The sequence below is a fragment of the Pseudorasbora parva genome, chromosome 2 (assembly GCF_024679245.1).
Source record: "Pseudorasbora parva isolate DD20220531a chromosome 2, ASM2467924v1, whole genome shotgun sequence".
NCBI classification, from domain to species: domain Eukaryota; kingdom Metazoa; phylum Chordata; class Actinopteri; order Cypriniformes; family Gobionidae; genus Pseudorasbora; species Pseudorasbora parva.
In genome coordinates, this window is record NC_090173.1 from 7,893,458 (window position 1) to 7,916,188 (window position 22,731).

Below are 22,731 nucleotides of genomic sequence, written 5' to 3' on the forward strand. Positions count from 1 at the left end.
TTTGTAATAGTATACACTGTCGTAATTTGATGTTTTTTGTCCATTTTGACTTTTTGATAATTGAATAAATTCACTTTTTTGTAATTGTATACAATGTCGTAATTTGATGTTTTTTGTCCATTTTGACTTTTTGATAATTGAATAAATGCACATTTTTGTAATAGTATACACTGTCGTAATTTGATGTTTTTTGTCCATTTTGACTTTTTGATAATTGAATAAATGCACTTTTTTGTAATAGTATACACTGTCGTAATTTGATGTTTTTTGTCCATTTTGACTTTTTGATAATTGAATAAATTCACTTTTTTGTAACAGTATACACTGTCGTAATTTGATGTTTTTTGTCCATTTTGACTTTTTGATAATTGAATAAATTCACTTTTTTGTAACAGTATACACTGTCGTAATTTGATGTTTTTGTCCATTTTGACTTTTTGATAATTGAATAAATGCACTTTTTTGTAATAGTATACACTGTCGTAATTTGATGTTTTTTTGTCCATTTTGACTTTTTGATAATTGAATAAATGCACTTTTTTGTAACAGTATACACTGTCGTAATTTGATGTTTTTTTGTCCATTTTGACTTTTTGATAATTGAATAAATTCACTTTTTTGTAATAGTATACACTGTCGTAATTTGATGTTTTTTTGTCCTTTTTGATAATTGAATAAATGCACATTTTTGTAATAGTATACACTGTCGTAATTTGATGTTTTTTAGTCCTTTTTGATAATTGAATAAATGCACTTTTTTGTAATAGTATACACTGTCGTAATTTGATGTTTTTTGTCCATTTTGACTTTTTGATAATTGAATAAATTCACTTTTTTGTAATTGTATACAATGTCGTAATTTGATGTTTTTTGTCCATTTTGACTTTTTGATAATTGAATAAATGCACATTTTTGTAATAGTATACACTGTCGTAATTTGATGTTTTTTGTCCATTTTGACTTTTTGATAATTGAATAAATGCACTTTTTTGTAATAGTATACACTGTCGTAATTTGATGTTTTTTGTCCATTTTGACTTTTTGATAATTGAATAAATTCACTTTTTTGTAATAGTATACACTGTCGTAATTTGATGTTTTTTGTCCATTTTGACTTTTTGATAATTGAATAAATTCACTTTTTTGTAACAGTATACACTGTCATAATTTGATGTTTTTGTCCATTTTGACTTTTTGATAATTGAATAAATGCACTTTTTTGTAATAGTATACACTGTCGTAATTTGATGTTTTTTTGTCCATTTTGACTTTTTGATAATTTAATAAATTCACTTTTTTGTAATAGTACACTGTCGTAATTTGATGTTTTTTGTCCATTTTGACTTTTTGATAATTGAATAAATTCACTTTTTTGTAATAGTATACACTGTCGTAATTTGATGTTTTTTGTCCATTTTGACTTTTTGATAATTGAATAAATTCACTTTTTTTAAACAGTATACACTGTCGTAATTTGATGTTTTTGTCCATTTTGACTTTTGATAATTGAATAAATGCACTTTTTTGTAACAGTATACACTGTCGTAATTTGATGTTTTTTTGTCCATTTTGACTTTTTGATAATTGAATAAATTCACTTTTTTGTAATAGTATACACTGTCGTAATTTGACGTTTTTTGTCCATTTTGACTTTTTGTGATAATTGAATAAATTCACTTTTTTGTAATAGTATACACTGTCGTAATTTGATGTTTTTTGTCCATTTTGACTTTTTGATAATTGAATAAATTCACTTTTTTGTAATTGTATACAATGTCGTAATTTGCTGTTTTTTTTGTCCATTTTGACTTTTTGATAATTGAATTAATCCACTTTTTTGTAATAGTATACACTGTCGTAATTTGATGTTTTTTTGTCCTTTTTGATAATTGAATAAATGCACTTTTTTGTAATAGTATACACTGTCGTAATTTGATGTTTTTTGTCCATTTTGACTTTTTGATAATTGAATAAATTCACTTTTTTGTAATAGTATACACTGTCGTAATTTGACGTTTTTTGTCCATTTTGACTTTTTGATAATTGAATAAATTCACTTTTTTGTAATAGTATACACTGTCGTAATTTGACGTTTTTTGTCCATTTTGACTTTTTGATAATTGAATAAATTCACTTTTTTGTAATAGTATACACTGTCGTAATTTGACGTTTTTTGTCCATTTTGACTTTTTGATAATTGAATAAATGCACTTTTTTGTAATAGTATACACTGTCGTAATTTGATGTTTTTTTGTCCATTATGACTTTTTGATAATTGAATAAATTCACTTTTTTGTAATAGTATACACTGTCGTAATTTGATGTTTTTTGTCCATTTTGACTTTTTGATAATTGAATAAATTCACTTTTTTGTAACAGTATACACTGTCGTAATTTGATGTTTTTGTCCATTTTGACTTTTTGATAATTGAATAAATGCACTTTTTTGTAACAGTATACACTGTCGTAATTTGATGTTTTTTTTGTCCATTTTGACTTTTTGATAATTGAATAAATTCACTTTTTTGTAATAGTATACACTGTCGTAATTTGATGTTTTTTTGTCCTTTTTGATAATTGAATAAATGCACATTTTTGTAATAGTATACACTGTCGTAATTTGATGTTTTTTTGTCCTTTTGACTTTTTGATAATTGAATAAATGCACTTTTTTGTAATAGTATACACTGTCGTAATTTGATGTTTTTTGTCCATTTTGACTTTTTGAAAATTGAATAAATTCACTTTTTTGTAATTGTATACAATGTCGTAATTTGATGTTTTTTGTCCATTTTGACTTTTTGATAATTGAATAAATGCAAATTTTTGTAATAGTATACACTGTCGTAATTTGATGTTTTTTGTCCATTTTGACTTTTTGATAATTGAATAAATGCACTTTTTTGTAATAGTATACACTGTCGTAATTTGATGTTTTTTGTCCATTTTGACTTTTTGATAATTGAATAAATTCACTTTTTTGTAACAGTATACACTGTCGTAATTTGATGTTTTTTGTCCATTTTGACTTTTTGATAATTGAATAAATTCACTTTTTTGTAATAGTATACACTGTCGTAATTTGATGTTTTTTGTCCATTTGGACTTTTTGATAATTGAATAAATTCACTTTTTTGTAATAATATACACTGTCATAATTTGATGTTTTTTTGTCCATTTTGACTTTTTGATAATTGAATAAATGCACTTTTTTGTAATAGCATACACTGTCATAATTTGATGTTTTTTGTCCATTTTGACTTTTTGATAATTGAATAAATTCACTTTTTTGTAATAGTATACACTGTCGTAATTTGATGTTTTTTGTCCATTTTGACTTTTTGATAATTTAATAAATTCACTTTTTTGTAATAGTACACTGTCGTAATTTGATGTTTTTTGTCCATTTTGACTTTTTGATAATTGAATAAATTCACTTTTTTGTAATAGTATACACTGTCGTAATTTGACGTTTTTTTGTCCATTTTGACTTTTTGATAATTGAATAAATTCACTTTTTTGTAATAGTATACACTGTCGTAATATGATGTTTTTTGTCCATTTTGACTTTTTGATAATTGAATAAATTCACTTTTTTGTAATAGTATACACTGTCGTAATTTGATGTTTTTTGTCCATTTTGACTTTTTATAATTGAATAAATTCACTTTTTTGTAATAGTATACACTGTCGTAATTTGACGTTTTTTGTCCATTTTGACTTTTTGATAGTTGAATAAATGCACTTTTTTGTAATAGTATACACTGTCGTAATTTGATGTTTTTTGTCCATTTTGACTTTTTAATAATTGAATAAATGCACTTTTTTGTAATAGTATACACTGTCGTAATTTGACGTTTTTTGTCCATTTTGACTTTTTGATAATTGAATAAATTCACTTTTTTGTAATAGTATACACTGTCGTAATTTGATGTTTTTTGTCCATTTTGACTTTTTATAATTGAATAAATTCACTTTTTTGTAATAGTATACACTGTCGTAATTTGACGTTTTTTGTCCATTTTGACTTTTTGTGATAATTGAATAAATCCACTTTTTTGTAACAGTATACACTGTCGTAATTTGATGTTTTTTGTCCATTTTGACTTTTTGATAATTGAATAAATTCACTTTTTTGTAATAGTATACACTGTCGTAATTTGATGTTTTTTTGTCCTTTTTGATAATTGAATAAATGCACTTTTTTGTAATAGCATACACTGTCATAATTTGATGTTTTTTGTCCATTTTGACTTTTTGATAATTGAATAAATTCACTTTTTTGTAATAGTATACACTGTCGTAATTTGATGTTTTTTGTCCATTTTGACTTTTTGATAATTTAATAAATTCACTTTTTTGTAATAGTACACTGTCGTAATTTGATGTTTTTTGTCCATTTTGACTTTTTGATAATTGAATAAATTCACTTTTTTGTAATAGTATACACTGTCGTAATTTGACGTTTTTTTGTCCATTTTGACTTTTTGATAATTGAATAAATTCACTTTTTTGTAATAGTATACACTGTCGTAATATGATGTTTTTTGTCCATTTTGACTTTTTGATAATTGAATAAATTCACTTTTTTGTAATAGTATACACTGTCGTAATTTGATGTTTTTTGTCCATTTTGACTTTTTATAATTGAATAAATTCACTTTTTTGTAATAGTATACACTGTCGTAATTTGACGTTTTTTGTCCATTTTGACTTTTTGATAGTTGAATAAATGCACTTTTTTGTAATAGTATACACTGTCGTAATATGATGTTTTTTGTCCATTTTGACTTTTTAATAATTGAATAAATGCACTTTTTTGTAATAGTATACACTGTCGTAATTTGACGTTTTTTGTCCATTTTGACTTTTTGATAATTGAATAAATTCACTTTTTTGTAATAGTATACACTGTCGTAATTTGATGTTTTTTGTCCATTTTGACTTTTTATAATTGAATAAATTCACTTTTTTGTAATAGTATACACTGTCGTAATTTGACGTTTTTTGTCCATTTTGACTTTTTGTGATAATTGAATAAATCCACTTTTTTGTAACAGTATACACTGTCGTAATTTGATGTTTTTTGTCCATTTTGACTTTTTGATAATTGAATAAATTCACTTTTTTGTAATAGTATACACTGTCGTAATTTGACGTTTTTTGTCCATTTTGACTTTTTGATAATTGAATAAATTCACTTTTTTGTAATAGTATACACTGTCGTAATTTGATGTTTTTTGTCCATTTTGACTTTTTGATAATTGAATAAATTCACTTTTTTGTAATAGTATACACTGTCGTAATTTGATGTTTTTTGTCCATTTTGACTTTTTGTGATAATTGAATAAATCCACTTTTTTGTAACAGTATACACTGTCGTAATTTGACGTTTTTTGTCCATTTTGACTTTTTGATAATTGAATAAATGCACTTTTTTGTAATAGTATACACTGTCATAATTTGATGTTTTTTTGTCCATTTTGACTTTTTGATAATTGAATAAATGCACTTTTTTGTAATAGTATACACTGTCATGATTTGATGTTTTTTGTCCATTTTGACTTTTTGATAATTGAATAAATTCACTTTTTTGTAATAGTACACTGTCGTAATTTGATGTTTTTTGTCCATTTTGACTTTTTGATAATTGAATAAATTCACTTTTTTGTAATAGTATACACTGTCGTAATTTGACGTTTTTTGTCCATTTTGACTTTTTGATAATTGAATAAATTCACTTTTTTGTAATAGTATACACTGTCGTAATTTGATGTTTTTTTGTCCATTTTGACTTTTTGATAATTGAATAAATGCACTTTTTTGTAATAGTACACACTGTCGTAATTTGATGTTTTTTGTCCATTTTGACTTTTTGATAATTGAATAAATTCACTTTTTTGTAATAGTACACACTGTCGTAATCTGATGTTTTTTGTCCATTTGGACGTTTTGATAATTGAATAAATTCACTTTTTTGTAATAGTATACACTGTCGTAATTTGATGTTTTTTGTCCATTTGGACGTTTTGATAATTGAATAAATTCACTTTTTTGTAATAGTATACACTGTCGTAATTTGATGTTTTTTGTCCATTTGGACTTTTTGATAATTGAATAAATTCACTTTTTTGTAATAGTATACACTGTCGTAATTTGATGTTTTTTGTCCATTTTGACTTTTTGATAATTGAATAAATTCACTTTTTTGTAATAGTATACACTGTCGTAATTTGATGTTTTTTTGTCCATTTTGACTTTTTGATAATTGAATAAAGTCACTTTTTTGTATTAGTATACACTGTCGTAATTTGACGTTTTTTGTCCATTTTGACTTTTTGATAATTGAATAAATTCACTTTTTTGTAATAGTATACACTGTCGTAATTTGACGTTTTTTGTCCATTTTGACTTTTTGATAATTGAATAAATTCACTTTTTTGTAATAGTATACACTGTCGTAATTTGACGTTTTTTGTCCATTTTGACTTTTTGATAATTGAATAAATGCACTTTTTAGTAATAGTATACACTGTCGTAATTTGATGTTTTTTTGTCCATTATGACTTTTTGATAATTGAATAAATGCACTTTTTTGTAATAGTATACACTGTCGTAATTTGATGTTTTTTGTCCATTTTGACTTTTTGATAATTGAATAAATTAACTTTTTTGTAACAGTATACACTGTCGTAATTTGATGTTTTTGTCCATTTTGACTTTTTGATAATTGAATAAATGCACTTTTTTGTAACAGTATACACTGTCGTAATTTGATGTTTTTTTTGTCCATTTTGACTTTTTGATAATTGAATAAATTCACTTTTTTGTAATTGTATACAATGTCGTAATTTGATGTTTTTTGTCCATTTTGACTTTTTGATAATTGAATAAATTCACTTTTTTGTAATAGTATACACTGTCGTAATTTGATGTTTTTTGTCCATTTTGACTTTTTGATAATTGAATAAATTCACTTTTTTGTAATAGTATACACTGTCGTAATTTGATGTTTTTTTGTCCATTTTGACTTTTTGATAATTGAATAAATTCACTTTCCCTTTCGTTCAGTCACTCCGACGTAACGTCAGTGACTGACGAATGGGGGGTTTCGCCTAGAAGCCAATCATCTTCGAGATCTTAGAAAGCGTCCAATGGCAGTGCCAATGCCATGGGCATGCGAATTTGCATGCGTAACTCCGCCTACCCACCTGGGTATATAAGGAAGTAGCTGGCATGAATCGCATTATGTTTCTGCTTCGGAGCCAAGAGCATCTCTTCACTCCGGCAAGCCTGAATTCTGAAGTCCTCTCTTCAGTCTTCGAGACGAGCGGTTCTCCAGGGTGTTGGTGTAACGGCGCGTTCCAGCGATCTCACATTGCCTGCCTGCTGATCTGTGCAGTGATCTGCAACAGCTGTGTGTGTTTTCCCTGGGCGCTTCAGCACTCTGCAGAGCTTCCTCTCACAAAAAGAGCTTGCGTGTGGCACGTCTTTTTCAAGACGGGTTGCCCGCGCACTTCCGGGTGCGGTCGATATCTGTTGCTGTCTTTGGGACGCATTCACTGCTCGACGTGTTTGGGCCCAGCACGTTCGGACAGTGTTTGTGGATGTGCTGTGTTCCCTCTGTGGGAACATGACCATCGCGATGTTGTGGTCGAGACTCAATGATCTCTGTAAAGAGAGAGAGTCCCCTCTGCCACACCCCGATCTACCATCTCCGAGAGAGGTGGTACTTTGGCTGGTGGCCAGGGTGACCTGAGGGCGGTGCTGTGGTATTAAGAACCCCGACGATCATTCCTCGGGCCACTCCCGCCCTCTTGCACATCGCTTCCAGTGAGTGTTGGACTGAAACAGCGGGACCGTCTGCTGACGCCCCGTTCGTTTAGTTCATACTCCAGATAGCGGCGAGAGGTCGATTGCCGCATCTCAAGGTGGGCTAGAGTCCTTTGGGGATGACGATTCGGCTATGCTCCGCCTCCGGGTGTGGTAGCACTGTAGAATCTGACCTAGAGTTGACAGCCATGTTATCTCGGGCAGCCGCGAGCCTCGGGCTGGTGTGAATCTCCTCCCTGTCACGAGTGCTCGCGGTTGGGCGATTGGTTTTTGGAGGTGGCACCCGACAGCTGCGGGCCCCGCCCCCAATGCCATTTCGCTCCCGAGATGCATGAGGAGTGCACGCGGTCCGGGAGATCTCCGGGTCTTCCCGCGACCGTTTGGTGGCCTCCTCCGCCTTCTCTGCCCTCGAGGGGTCGCGGCCTAAGGGTACACTGGGGTCCATCCCCCTCGGTCAGGTGCTCTGTTGCGCACTTCGGTGTCCACTGAGTGCTTTGACTTGACGCGGTGAGGCTATCCTAAGCGCCCTCCCAAGCCTGCTGGCTCGTCTACTTCGGTGGCGTAGTCCAGCAGTGTTATGGGGTAAGCTGCCGCCCCGATGCGTATGCACGAGGACAGAGCTGATCCAGGGCTTACGAGCCCCCTCGCAGAGCAGACCCCAGTGGAACGCGAGTCCTTCCCTGGTCTCCTCTGTCAGGGTGCAGTCGTTACCAGTGCCTCGACACCGGGCCGCTATGCCACCCGAGTCCGGGCCGGTAACACTGCCTCGAGGAAGGCGTGCCGCCACCGATCCCGCCCAGCGCGGCATAGGTGACCACACGCCCCCTGGGTCAGGAGATGTCCACAGCTGTGGTCCGGGAAAGACAACTGGCCTTACTTGGTCGATGTGGGACGGCTGAGTGAGCCCGCCTCCTCAGCTCGCCCATATCCCAGGCCGGCCTTATCGGCGGCACAGTCAGGGACTGCGCCCAACAGTTCTTGGCTGTCCCCAGAGGCAGACTGAGGCCATCTGCCCCGGCGGCCCGCTGCTGCACCTAAGCGCCGCCGGCACAGTTGCCTCAGCCTCCTCGCCGCCTGGGCGACTTCCTGCGACCCCCTCCCGCGTGGCCACAGCAGCAGCCTTCACCCTGGCCACGCCACAGGGCGCGCTGCAGGAAGCCGTCCCAGTCCGCGCCAGCCCCGCAGCCTGCTGAAAATAGGCCAGCGGCGCTCCGGACGCGGACAGCTCTGGGATGGGCAGTTCTTTCATGGGACGGTGGCAGGTCCGCCCCTTCCCCCGGTGGAGGGCCGGGGGAGAATCCTTTGTCCAGCTGCTGGCCCACGGGTCAGCAGCAACCTTTGTAGAAAGAACTGATTAACCCATCCCTGAGCACCCAGAGACCGGTGACGGCAGTGTGCGCCGCCCCCGGGCCACGCCGCTCTCGTCCCTCTCTGTCGCCAGCCCCCTCTCAGAGCAGACCCCAGTGGAACGCGAGTCCTTCCCTGGTCTCCTCTGTCAGGGCGCAGCCGTTACCGCCGCCCTGACACCGGGCCGCTACGCCACCCGAGTCCGGGCCGGTAACGCTGCCTCGCTGCCCCACCGAGGGTACGCCGGTGCTCCGCGTGACCCCGTTGGTACACGCCCTGGGAGCGTGGCTACAGCTGCCGGGTCTGTCCCGCTGGGTCGCACGGACCATCCGGCTCGGCTACGCGATTCAGTTCGCGCGAGCTCCTCCCCGCTTCCGGGGTGTCCGGTACACCGTGGTGGGGTCCAATGCCCCAGTCATGCGTGCGGAGATCGCGACCCTACTGCCGAAGGTTGCGGTCGAGCTCGTCCCTCCAGCCGAGATGAAGTCCGGCTCCTACAGCCCTTACTTCATTGTACCAAGAATCCGGTGGGTTACGACCGATCCTGGACCTTCGCGTCCTGAACCGATCCCTGTTCAGGCTTCCGTTCAGGATGTTGACTGCGAAACGCCTTTTCGAATGCGTTCGTCCATGCGATTGGTTTGCAGCGATCGACCTGAAGGACGCGTACTTCCATGTGTCCATCCTTCCGCGACACAGACCGTTCCTGCGGTTTGTGTTCGAAGGGCGGGCATATCAGTATGCCGTACTACCATTCGGGCTAGTTCTGTCCCCTCGCGTCTTCACGAAGATTGTCGAGGCAGCCCTTGCGCCACTCAGGCAACAAGGGGTTCGCATCCTGAACTATCTCGATGACTGGCTCATACTGGGCCACTCTCGGGACCGGGTGTGCGAACACAGAGACCTGGTTCTCCACCACTTAGCTCGTTTGGGCCTTCGGGTCAACTGGGAGAAGAGCTTACTCTGCCCCGTGCAGAGGATCTCTTTTCTCGGTATGGAGATCGACTCGGTCGCCATGTGCGCGCAGCTTACCGGCTTGCGCGCGCAGTCGCTGCTGACTTGCCTCAGGCAGATAGAGAGCAAGAGTGCGGTTCCACTGAAACTATTTCAGAGGCTCCTGGGGCATATGGCATCTGCAGCCGCGGTGACGCCGCTCGGATTGCTTCATATGAGACCGCTTCAGCACTGGCTTCGCGATCGAGTCCCGAGATGGGCATGGCAGTATGGCACGCTCCGGGTCCCAGTGACTCAGGCCTGCAGACAGACACTCACCCAGTGGTCGAACCTCAGCTTTCTACGGGCAGGAGTGCCCTTAGAACGAGTTTCCCGGCATGTTGTTGTGTCAACAGATGCGTCCACCGCGGGTTGGGGTGCCATGTGCAATGGACATGCAGCCGCCGGTTCTTGGTCAGAGAGCCAGAGCCGCCTGCATATCAATTGCCTCGAGTTGCTGGCAGTACGGTTCGCCCTGCACCGCTTCCGAGCGTTGCTGTAGGGTCAACACGTACTAGTCAGATCGGACAACACGGCCGTAGTAGCGTACTTCAACCGCCAGGGCGGTCTACGCTCCCGCCGCATGTCTCAACTCGCCCGCCATCTCGTTTTATGGAGTCAGAAGCGCCTGAGGTCCCTTCGTGCTGTCCATATCCCGGGGATCCTGAACCGTGCAGCCGACGAGCTCTCACGGGTTCAGCCAATCCCTGGGGAGTGGAGACTCCATCCCCAGTCGGTCCAGCTGATTGGGATCAGTTCGGGGACGCACAGGTAGTTCTGTTTGCCTCTCACGACTCGTCCCACTGCAGCCTGTACTATTCCCTGACCGAGGGCACGCTCGGCACGGATGCACTGGCGCACAGCTGGCCGCGGGGCCTACGCAAGTATGCGTTTCCCCCAGTGAGCCTTCTTGCACGTTTCTGTGCAAGGTCAGGGAGGACAAGGAGCAGGTCATCTTGGTCGCCCCGCACTGGCACGGCCGGACCTGGTTCCCAGAACTAGTGCTCCTTGCGACAGCCCCTCCCTGGCCAATCCCTCTGAGACAGGACCTACTCTCTCAGAGACGGGGCACCCTGTGGCACCCGCGTCCCGATCTTTGGAACCTCCACGTGTGGCTCCTGGACGGGACGCGGCAGGTTTGAGTACCCTACCACCTCCGGTGGTGGCTACCATCACTTCCGCTCGGGCCGAGTCCACGAGACAGGCCTATGCGTTGAAGTGGAACCTCTTCGTCAATTGGTGCTCTTCTCGCCAAGAAGACCCCTGGAAATGCCCGATCGGGTCCGTGCTCTCTTTCCTCCAGGAAGGGTTGGATCGAAGGCTGTCTCCATCCACCCTGAAGGTTTATGTGGCCGCTATCGCCGCCTACCATGACCTCTTGGACGGGAAAACGGTAAGTAAGCACGACCTGGTCATCAGGTTCCTGAGGGGTGCGAGGAGACTACTTCCTCCTCGTGCTCCTCTCATACCCTCTTGGGACCTCTCAGTAGTTCTAAGTGCTCTGCAGAGGGCCCCATTTGAGCCTTTGCGGTCAGTAGATGTTAAGTTCTTGTCTATGAAGACAGCACTCCTGACCGCATTGGCCTCCATCAAGAGGGTAGGGGACCTGCAGGCATTTTCGGTTGACGAAACGTGCCTGGAATTCGGGCCGGCTGACTCTCACGTGATCCTGAGACCCCGGCCTGGATATGTGCCCAAGGTTCCCACCACTCTGTTCAGAGACCAGGTGGTGAACCTGCAAGCGCTGCCTTTGGAGGAGGCAGACCCAGCCTTGGCATTGCTCTGTCCAGTACGCGCCCTTCGCGCTTACGTAGACAGGACGCAGTGTTTCAGGACCTCAGACCAGCTCTTTGTCTGTTATGGTGGGAAGCTGAAGGGAAGGCTCTCTCAAAGCAAAGGCTGTCTCACTGGATAGTGGACACCATTGTTTTGGCTTACCAGCAGCAGGGACGCCCATGTCCCCTTGGGGTCAGGGCCCATTCCACCCGGAGTGTGGCCTCCTCTTGGGCTTTAGCACATGGCGCTCCGCTGACAGACATCTGCAGAGCTGCAGGCTGGGCGACACCAAACACATTCGCCAGGTTTTATAACCTCCGAGTGGAGCCTGTATCCGACTATGTACTCGCCTCTACAAATGGCCGGTAATGGATTGGCTCAGGTGTCTTCGCTTGCTCGCCATTCCACTCCACGGACTGGATACGTGCGATATTCTTCTCAGGTGAGTTCCCCGAGAGCCCTGAGCTCCTCCAGCACTGACGACGCCGACGCCAGTAAGTCTGCCCTTAGCCCAGACACTCGTGTCCGGCCAGGTGCCCCATGTGCATGGTTCCCCTCCGGCGACCCCCACATGTGTATTTCCACCGTAAGCCTCCCTGAGCGGGTGTATTCCCTTGGCAACCTTGCCACCTCCTGGGGTTAAAAATCCACCTTCGGCTGGTACCCCAGTGATCTTCCGTATGCAGCCCCCCGGGGTCATACGTGTTTCCCTAAGTCCTCCCTACGGGTAGGCATCTTGGCGCATATCTCCTCCTGGAATATGCCTCCCAGTGTACCTTGGTATTCCTGCGTTAAGTAGAGGCCTTTGACCGTTCTGCTTGCATCAGGGTTCTCACGCTTGCGCAGGGCACTGGAAGACAGCCGAGTGGCGTGATTGTATTGGGACCCCCATTCGTCAGTCACTGACGTTACGTCGGAGTGACTGAACGAAAGGGAACGTCTCGGTTACGTATGTAACCCTCGTTCCCTGAGGAGGGAACGGAGACGTAACGTCCCACTGCCACTTCCGCTGTACCGCTGGAACGGCCGAGAGTTCAGTCTTGGCTCCTCAGCAGGTAACATAATGCGATTCATGCCAGCTACTTCCTTATATACCCAGGTGGGTAGGCGGAGTTACGCATGCAAATTCGCATGCCCATGGCATTGGCACTGCCATTGGGCGCTTTCTAAGATCTCGAAGATGATTGGCTTCTAGGCGAAACCCCCCATTCGTCAGTCACTGACGTTACGTCTCCGTTCCCTCCTCAGGGAACGAGGGTTACATACGTAACCGAGACGTTTTTGTAATAGTATACACTGTCGTAATTTGATGTTTTTTGTCCATTTGGACTTTTTGATAATTGAATAAATTCACTTTTTTGTAATAGTATACACTGTCATAATTTGATGTTTTTTGTCCATTTTGACTTTTTGATAATTGAATAAATTCACTTTTTTGTAATAGTATATACTGTCGTAATTTGATGTTTTTTTGTCCATTTTGACTTTTTGATAATTGAATAAAGTCACTTTTTTGTAATAGTATACACTGTCGTAATTTGACGTTTTTTGTCCATTTTGACTTTTTGATAATTGAATAAATTCACTTTTTTGTAATAGTATACACTGTCGTAATTTGACGTTTTTTGTCCATTTTGACTTTTTGATAATTGAATAAATTCACTTTTTTGTAATAGTATACACTGTCGTAATTTGACGTTTTTTGTCCATTTTGACTTTTTGATAATTGAATAAGTGCACTTTTTTGTAATAGTATACACTGTCGTAATTTGATGTTTTTTTGTCCATTATGACTTTTTGATAATTGAATAAATTCACTTTTTTGTAATAGTATACACTGTCGTAATTTGATGTTTTTTGTCCATTTTGACTTTTTGATAATTGAATAAATTCACTTTTTTGTAACAGTATACACTGTCGTAATTTGATGTTTTTGTCCATTTTGACTTTTTGATAATTGAATAAATGCACTTTTTTGTAACAGTATACACTGTCGTAATTTGATGTTTTTTTTGTCCATTTTGACTTTTTGATAATTGAATAAATTCACTTTTTTGTAATAGTATACACTGTCGTAATTTGATGTTTTTTTGTCCTTTTTGATAATTGAATAAATGCCCATTTTTGTAATAGTATACACTGTCGTAATTTGATGTTTTTTTGTCCTTTTTGACTTTTTGATAATTGAATAAATGCACTTTTTTGTAATAGTATACACTGTCGTAATTTGATGTTTTTTGTCCATTTTGACTTTTTGATAATTGAATAAATTCACTTTTTTGTAATTGTATACAATGTCGTAATTTGATGTTTTTTGTCCATTTTGACTTTTTGATAATTGAATAAATGCACATTTTTGTAATAGTATACACTGTCGTAATTTGATGGTTTTTGTCTATTTTGACTTTTTGATAATTGAATAAATTCACTTTTTTGTAATAGTATACACTGTCGTAATTTGACGTTTTTTGTCCATTTTGACTTTTTGATAATTGAATAAATGCACTTTTTTGTAATAGTATACACTGTCGTAATTTGATGTTTTTTTGTCCATTATGACTTTTTGATAATTGAATAAATTCACTTTTTTGTAATAGTATACACTGTCGTAATTTGATGTTTTTTGTCCATTTTGACTTTTTGATAATTGAATAAATTCACTTTTTTGTAACAGTATACACTGTCGTAATTTGATGTTTTTGTCCATTTTGACTTTTTGATAATTGAATAAATGCACTTTTTTGTAACAGTATACACTGTCGTAATTTGATGTTTTTTTGTCCATTTTGACTTTTTGATAATTGAATAAATTCACTTTTTTGTAAGAGTATACACTGTCGTAATTTGATGTTTTTTTGTCCTTTTTGATAATTGAATAAATGCACATTTTGTAATAGTATACACTGTTGTAATTTGATGTTTTTTTGTCCTTTTTGATAATTGAATAAATGCACTTTTTTGTAATAGTATACACTGTCGTAATTTGATGTTTTTTGTCCATTTTGACTTTTTGATAATTGAATAAATTCACTTTTTTGTAATTGTATACAATGTCGTAATTTGATGTTTTTTGTCCATTTTGACTTTTTGATAATTGAATAAATGCACATTTTTGTAATAGTATATACACTGTCGTAATTTGATGTTTTTTGTCCATTTTGACTTTTTGATAATTGAATAAATGCACTTTTTTGTAATAGTATACACTGTCGTAATTTGATGTTTTTTGTCCATTTTGACTTTTTGATAATTGAATAAATTCACTTTTTTGTAACAGTATACACTGTCGTAATTTGATGTTTTTTGTCCATTTTGACTTTTTGATAATTGAATAAATTCACTTTTTTGTAACAGTATACACTGTCGTAATTTGATGTTTTTGTCCATTTTGACTTTTTGATAATTGAATAAATTCACTTTTTTGTAATAGTATACACTGTCGTAATTTGACGTTTTTTGTCCATTTTGACTTTTTGATAATTGAATAAATTCACTTTTTTGTAATAGTATACACTGTCGTAATTTGATGTTTTTTTGTCCATTATGACTTTTTGATAATTGAATAAATTCACTTTTTTGTAATAGTATACACTGTCGTAATTTGATGTTTTTTGTCCATTTTGACTTTTTGATAATTGAATAAATTCACTTTTTTGTAACAGTATACACTGTCGTAATTTGATGTTTTTGTCCATTTTGACTTTTTGATAATTGAATAAATGCACTTTTTTGTAACAGTATACACTGTCGTAATTTGATGTTTTTTTGTCCATTTTGACTTTTTGATAATTGAATAAATTCACTTTTTTGTAATAGTATACACTGTCGTAATTTGATGTTTTTTTGTCCTTTTTGATAATTGAATAAATGCACATTTTTGTAATAGTATACACTGTCGTAATTTGATGTTTTTTTGTCCTTTTTGATAATTGAATAAATGCACTTTTTTGTAATAGTATACACTGTCGTAATTTGATGTTTTTTGTCCATTTTGACTTTTTGATAATTGAATAAATTCACTTTTTTGTAATTGTATACAATGTCGTAATTTGATGTTTTTTGTCCATTTTGACTTTTTGATAATTGAATAAATGCACATTTTTGTAATAGTATACACTGTCGTAATTTGATGTTTTTTGTCCATTTTGACTTTTTGATAATTGAATAAATGCACTTTTTTGTAATAGTATACACTGTCGTAATTTGATGTTTTTTGTCCATTTTGACTTTTTGATAATTGAATAAATTCACTTTTTTGTAACAGTATACACTGTCGTAATTTGATGTTTTTTGTCCATTTTGACTTTTTGATAATTGAATAAATTCACTTTTTTGTAACAGTATACACTGTCGTAATTTGATGTTTTTGTCCATTTTGACTTTTTGATAATTGAATAAATGCACTTTTTTGTAATAGTATACACTGTCGTAATTTGATGTTTTTTTGTCCATTTTGACTTTTTGATAATTGAATAAATGCACTTTTTTGTAACAGTATACACTGTCGTAATTTGATGTTTTTTTGTCCATTTTGACTTTTTGATAATTGAATAAATTCACTTTTTTGTAATAGTATACACTGTCGTAATTTGATGTTTTTTTGTCCTTTTTGATAATTGAATAAATGCACATTTTTGTAATAGTATACACTGTCGTAATTTGATGTTTTTTAGTCCTTTTTGATAATTGAATAAATGCACTTTTTTGTAATAGTATACACTGTCGTAATTTGATGTTTTTTGTCCATTTTGACTTTTTGATAATTGAATAAATTCACTTTTTTGTAATTGTATACAATGTCGTAATTTGATGTTTTTTGTCCATTTTGACTTTTTGATAATTGAATAAATGCACATTTTTGTAATAGTATACACTGTCGTAATTTGATGTTTTTTGTCCATTTTGACTTTTTGATAATTGAATAAATGCACTTTTTTGTAATAGTATACACTGTCGTAATTTGATGTTTTTTGTCCATTTTGACTTTTTGATAATTGAATAAATTCACTTTTTTGTAATAGTATACACTGTCGTAATTTGATGTTTTTTGTCCATTTTGACTTTTTGATAATTGAATAAATTCACTTTTTTGTAACAGTATACACTGTCATAATTTGATGTTTTTGTCCATTTTGACTTTTTGATAATTGAATAAATGCACTTTTTTGTAATAGTATACACTGTCGTAATTTGATGTTTTTTTGTCCATTTTGACTTTTTGATAATTTAATAAATTCACTTTTTTGTAATAGTACACTGTCGTAATTTGATGTTTTTTGTCCATTTTGACTTTTTGATAATTGAATAAATTCACTTTTTTGTAATAGTATACACTGTCGTAATTTGATGTTTTTTGTCCATTTTGACTTTTTGATAATTGAATAAATTCACTTTTTTTAAACAGTATACACTGTCGTAATTTGATGTTTTTGTCCATTTTGACTTTTGATAATTGAATAAATGCACTTTTTTGTAACAGTATACACTGTCGTAATTTGATGTTTTTTTGTCCATTTTGACTTTTTGATAATTGAATAAATTCACTTTTTTGTAATAGTATACACTGTCGTAATTTGACGTTTTTTGTCCATTTTGACTTTTTGTGATAATTGAATAAATTCACTTTTTTGTAATAGTATACACTGTCGTAATTTGATGTTTTTTGTCCATTTTGACTTTTTGATAATTGAATAAATTCACTTTTTTGTAATTGTATACAATGTCGTAATTTGCTGTTTTTTTTGTCCATTTTGACTTTTTGATAATTGAATAAATTCACTTTTTTGTAACAGTATACACTGTCGTAATTTGATGTTTTTGTCCATTTTGACTTTTTGATAATTGAATAAATGCACTTTTTTGTAACAGTATACACTGTCGTAATTTGATGTTTTTTTTGTCCATTTTGACTTTTTGATAATTGAATAAATTCACTTTTTTGTAATAGTATACACTGTCGTAATTTGATGTTTTTTTGTCCTTTTTGATAATTGAATAAATGCACATTTTTGTAATAGTATACACTGTCGTAATTTGATGTTTTTTTGTCCTTTTGACTTTTTGATAATTGAATAAATGCACTTTTTTGTAATAGTATACACTGTCGTAATTTGATGTTTTTTGTCCATTGTGACTTTTTGATAATTGAATAAATTCACTTTTTTGTAACAGTATACACTGTCGCAATTTGATGTTTTTGTCCATTTTGACTTTTTGATAATTGAATAAATTCACTTTTTTGTAATAGTATACACTGTCGTAATTTGATGTTTATTGTCCATTTGGACGTTTTGATAATTGAATAAATTCACTTTTTTGTAATAGTATACACTGTCATAATTTGATGTTTTTTGTCCATTTTGACTTTTTGATAATTGAATAAATGCACATTTTTGTAATAGTATACACTGTCGTAATTTGATGTTTTTTTGTCCTTTTTGATAATTGAATAAATGCACTTTTTTGTAATAGTATACACTGTCGTAATTTGATGTTTTTTGTCCATTTTGACTTTTTGATAATTGAATAAATTCACTTTTTTGTAATTGTATACAATGTCGTAATTTGATGTTTTTTGTCCATTTTGACTTTTTGATAATTGAATAAATGCACATTTTTGTAATAGTATACACTGTCGTAATTTGATGTTTTTTGTCCTTTTTGATAATTGAATAAATTCACTTTTTTGTAATAGTATACACTGTCGTAATTTGATGTTTTTTGTCCATTTTGACTTTTTGATAATTGAATAAATTCACTTTTTTGTAATTGTATACAATGTCGTAATTTGATGTTTTTTGTCCATTTTGACTTTTTGATAATTGAATAAATCCACTTTTTTGTAATAGTATACACTGTCGTAATTTGACGTTTTTTGTCCATTTTGACTTTTTGATAATTGAATAAATTCACTTTTTTGTAACAGTATACACTGTCGTAATTTGCTGTTTTTTTGTCCATTTTGACTTTTTGATAATTGAATAAATGCACTTTTTTGTAATAGTATACACTGTCGTAATTTGATGTTTTTTGTCCATTTTGACTTTTTGATAATTGAATAAATGCACTTTTTTGTAATAGTATACACTGTCGTAATTTGATGTTTTTTTGTCCATTTTGACTTTTTGATAATTGAATAAATGCACTTTTTTGTAATAGTATACACTGTCGTAATTTGATGTTTTTTGTCCATTTTGACTTTTTGATAATTGAATAAATTCACTTTTTTGTAATAGTATACACTGTCGTAATTTGATGTTTTTTTGTCCATTTTGACTTTTTGATAATTGAATAAATGCACTTTTTTGTAATAGTATACACTGTCGTAATTTGATGTTTTTTGTCCATTTTGACTTTTTGATAATTGAATAAATTCACTTTTTTGTAATAGTATACACTGTCGTAATTTGATGTTTTTTGTCCATTTTGACTTTTTGATAATTGAATAAATTCACTTTTTTGTAATAGTATACACTGTCGTAATTTGATGTTTTTTGTCCATTTTGACTTTTTGATAATTGAATAAATGCACTTTTTTGTAATAGTATACAATGTCGTAATTTGATGTTTTTTGTCCATTTTGACTTTTTGATAATTGAATAAATGCACTTTTTTGTAATAGTATACACTGTCGTAATTTGATGTTTTTTGTCCATTTTGACTTTTTGATAATTGAATAAATTCACTTTTTTGTAATAGTATACACTGTCGTAATTTGATGTTTTTTGTCCATTTTGACTTTTTGATAATTGAATAAATGCACTTTTTTGTAATAGTATACAATGTCGTAATTTGATGTTTTTTGTCCATTTTGACTTTTTGATAATTGAATAAATGCACTTTTTTGTAATAGTATACACTGTCGTAATTTGATGTTTTTTGTCCATTTTGACTTTTTGATAATTGAATAAATTCACTTTTTTGTAATAGTATACACTGTCGTAATTTGATGTTTTTTGTCCATTTTGACTTTTTGATAATTGAATAAATGCACTTTTTTGTAATAGTATACAATGTCGTAATTTGATGTTTTTTGTCCATTTTGACTTTTTGATATTTGAATAAATTCACTTTTTTGTAATAGTATACACTGTCGTAATTTGCTGTTTTTTTGTCCATTTTGACTTTTTGATAATTGAATAAATTCACTTTTTTGTAATAGTATACACTGTCGTAATTTGATGTTTTTTGTCCATTTTGACTTTTTGATAATTGAATAAATTCACTTTTTTGTAATAGTACACTGTCGTAATTTTATGTTTTTTTGTCCATTTTGACTTTTTGATAATTGAATAAATTCACTTTTCTGTAATAGTATACAATGTCGTAATTTGATGTTTTTTGTCCATTTTGACTTTTTGATAATTGAATAAATTCACTTTTTTGTAATAGTATACACTGTCGTAATTTGACGTTTTTTGTCCATTTTGACTTTTTGATAATTGAATAAATTCACTTTTTGTAATAGTATACACTGTCGTAATTTGATGTTTTTTGCCCATTTTGACTTTTTGATAATTGAATAAATTCACTTTTTTGTAATAGTATACACTGTCGTAATTTGACGTTTTTTGTCCATTTTGACTTTTTGATAATTGAATAAATTCACTTTTTTGTAATAGTATACACCGTCGTAATTTGACGTTTTTTGTCCATTTTGACTTTTTGATAATTGAATAAATTCACTTTTTTGTAATAGTATACACTGTCGTAATTTGATGTTTTTTTGTCCATTTTGACTTTTTGATAATTGAATAAATGCACTTTTTTGTAATAGTATACACTGTCGTAATTTGATGTTTTTTGTCCATTTTGACTTTTTGATAATTGAATAAATTCACTTTTTTGTAATAGTATACACTGTCATAATTTGATGTTTTTTTGTCCTTTTTGATAATTGAATAAATGCACTTTTTTGTAATAGTATACACTGTAGTAATTTGATGTTTTTTGTCCATTTTGACTTTTTGATAATTGAATAAATTCACTTTTTTGTAATAGTATACACTGTCGTAATTTGATGTTTTTCGTCCATTTTGACTTTTTGATAATTGAATAAATGCACTTTTTTGTAATAGTATACACTGTCGTAATATGATGTTTTTTGTCCATTTTGACTTTGATAATTGAATAAATTCACTTTTTTGTAATAGTATACACTGTCGTAATTTGATGTTTTTTGTCCATTTTGACTTTTTGATAATTGAATAAATGCACTTTTTTGTAATAGTATACACTGTCGTAATATGATGTTTTTTGTCCATTTTGACTTTTTGATAATTGAATAAATGCACTTTTTTGTAATAGTATACACTGTCGTAATTTGATGTTTTTTTGTCCATTTTGACTTTTTGATAATTGAATAAATGCACTTTTTTGTAATAGTATACACTGTCGTAATTTGATGTTTTTTGTCCATTTTGATATTAGAATAAATTCACTTTTTTTGTAATAGTATACACTGTCTAAAACTAAAACTTTGTAAAGTATGTTTTAACACTCCCGATGAAAGGAAAAATGTGATTCAGTCTGTTGGAAAAATGAATGTGATCGCTGTAATATGCCTTGTGATGACTTTTGTCTGAACTTGTCTGTTTATTGTAAATACATATTTTTGCACAAATTGTAATGGAGTCTGAATGTTTATGGATGCTGCACTCAGGGGCGTGGGACTGGGGGGATAAAGGGTACTGAGTAACCAGGGCCCGAGGCAGGGGGGGAGGGGGGGCCTTAGAAGTCAGTTTTCTATACATACACATACATGGTACGGGGGCCCAGCAAGATGGTTTGTACCCAGGGCCCAAAATTTGGTGCTACGCCCCTGGCTGCACTTATATTATTAGTATATGTGCAGATGTTGTTGTTAATGTTTTGTGCAATTTTGCTTTGCAGTGAGACACAAAACACATAAATCTTAAATTATTTTTATTAGTCCGTCAAAGTTCACAAGGAAATGACGTCAACCACAGTGATGTGAGCTCTAAAAAGAGCTGAAAAAAATAAAAATGACGGTTAAAACCCAAACGAGGGTCCAGAAATCACAAGACAAACTCAGGAACATGCAACAGATCATGTGACCAAACACAAAACATCGCTGTCATTAAATCACCACATACACATAGCAAAAATAACACAAAAATTAGTTAAAATTGTTTCGCTAGCCGACTGCTATTCTTAGCTTGTCTACAAAAATGCTGCTTGTTTTACCCTGAAAGATTCCCAAGAGCTGAGGGAGATGAAGTCAGTTTGGCAGTTTATATTTGGGGTTTCAAGTGCAATATTAGCTTCAGTTCCAGCATATAATCACAGAGCTAAAGGACGAAGCCCTCCAAACCCGTCTAGATCACGTACGACTCGGGTTTCACCCGCAATTAAAATTTCGGTTTTAGGACCATTACGATTTTTGCATTGCGACTTTAATGAGAATGAAACATTTTTGCCCCCCTAAACTCTTACTACTGTAAGTAAAATATCAGTACTTATTCTCATAAAATCAATAAAACGCATTAATAAAATGAAATTAAATCCATAAAGTCGGTACATCACAATTACAAATAGAGCTGTCACAGTTCCTCGCTTAAATTTGAGTACGGTATTGAAGAAAAAAATCCTCAATTGCATATATATCCGTGCCGATTATTTTGCCGATTAATCGAGTACTCTGATAGTTTTGTGGTAAAAAAATCTGCTTAAATAGAAAAACACTTAAAAAGGACAATAAAAAGTAATCATTAGCTACAGCCGTAATTACAATGTTTAAAAGGAAAAACATCAGTTACTTAG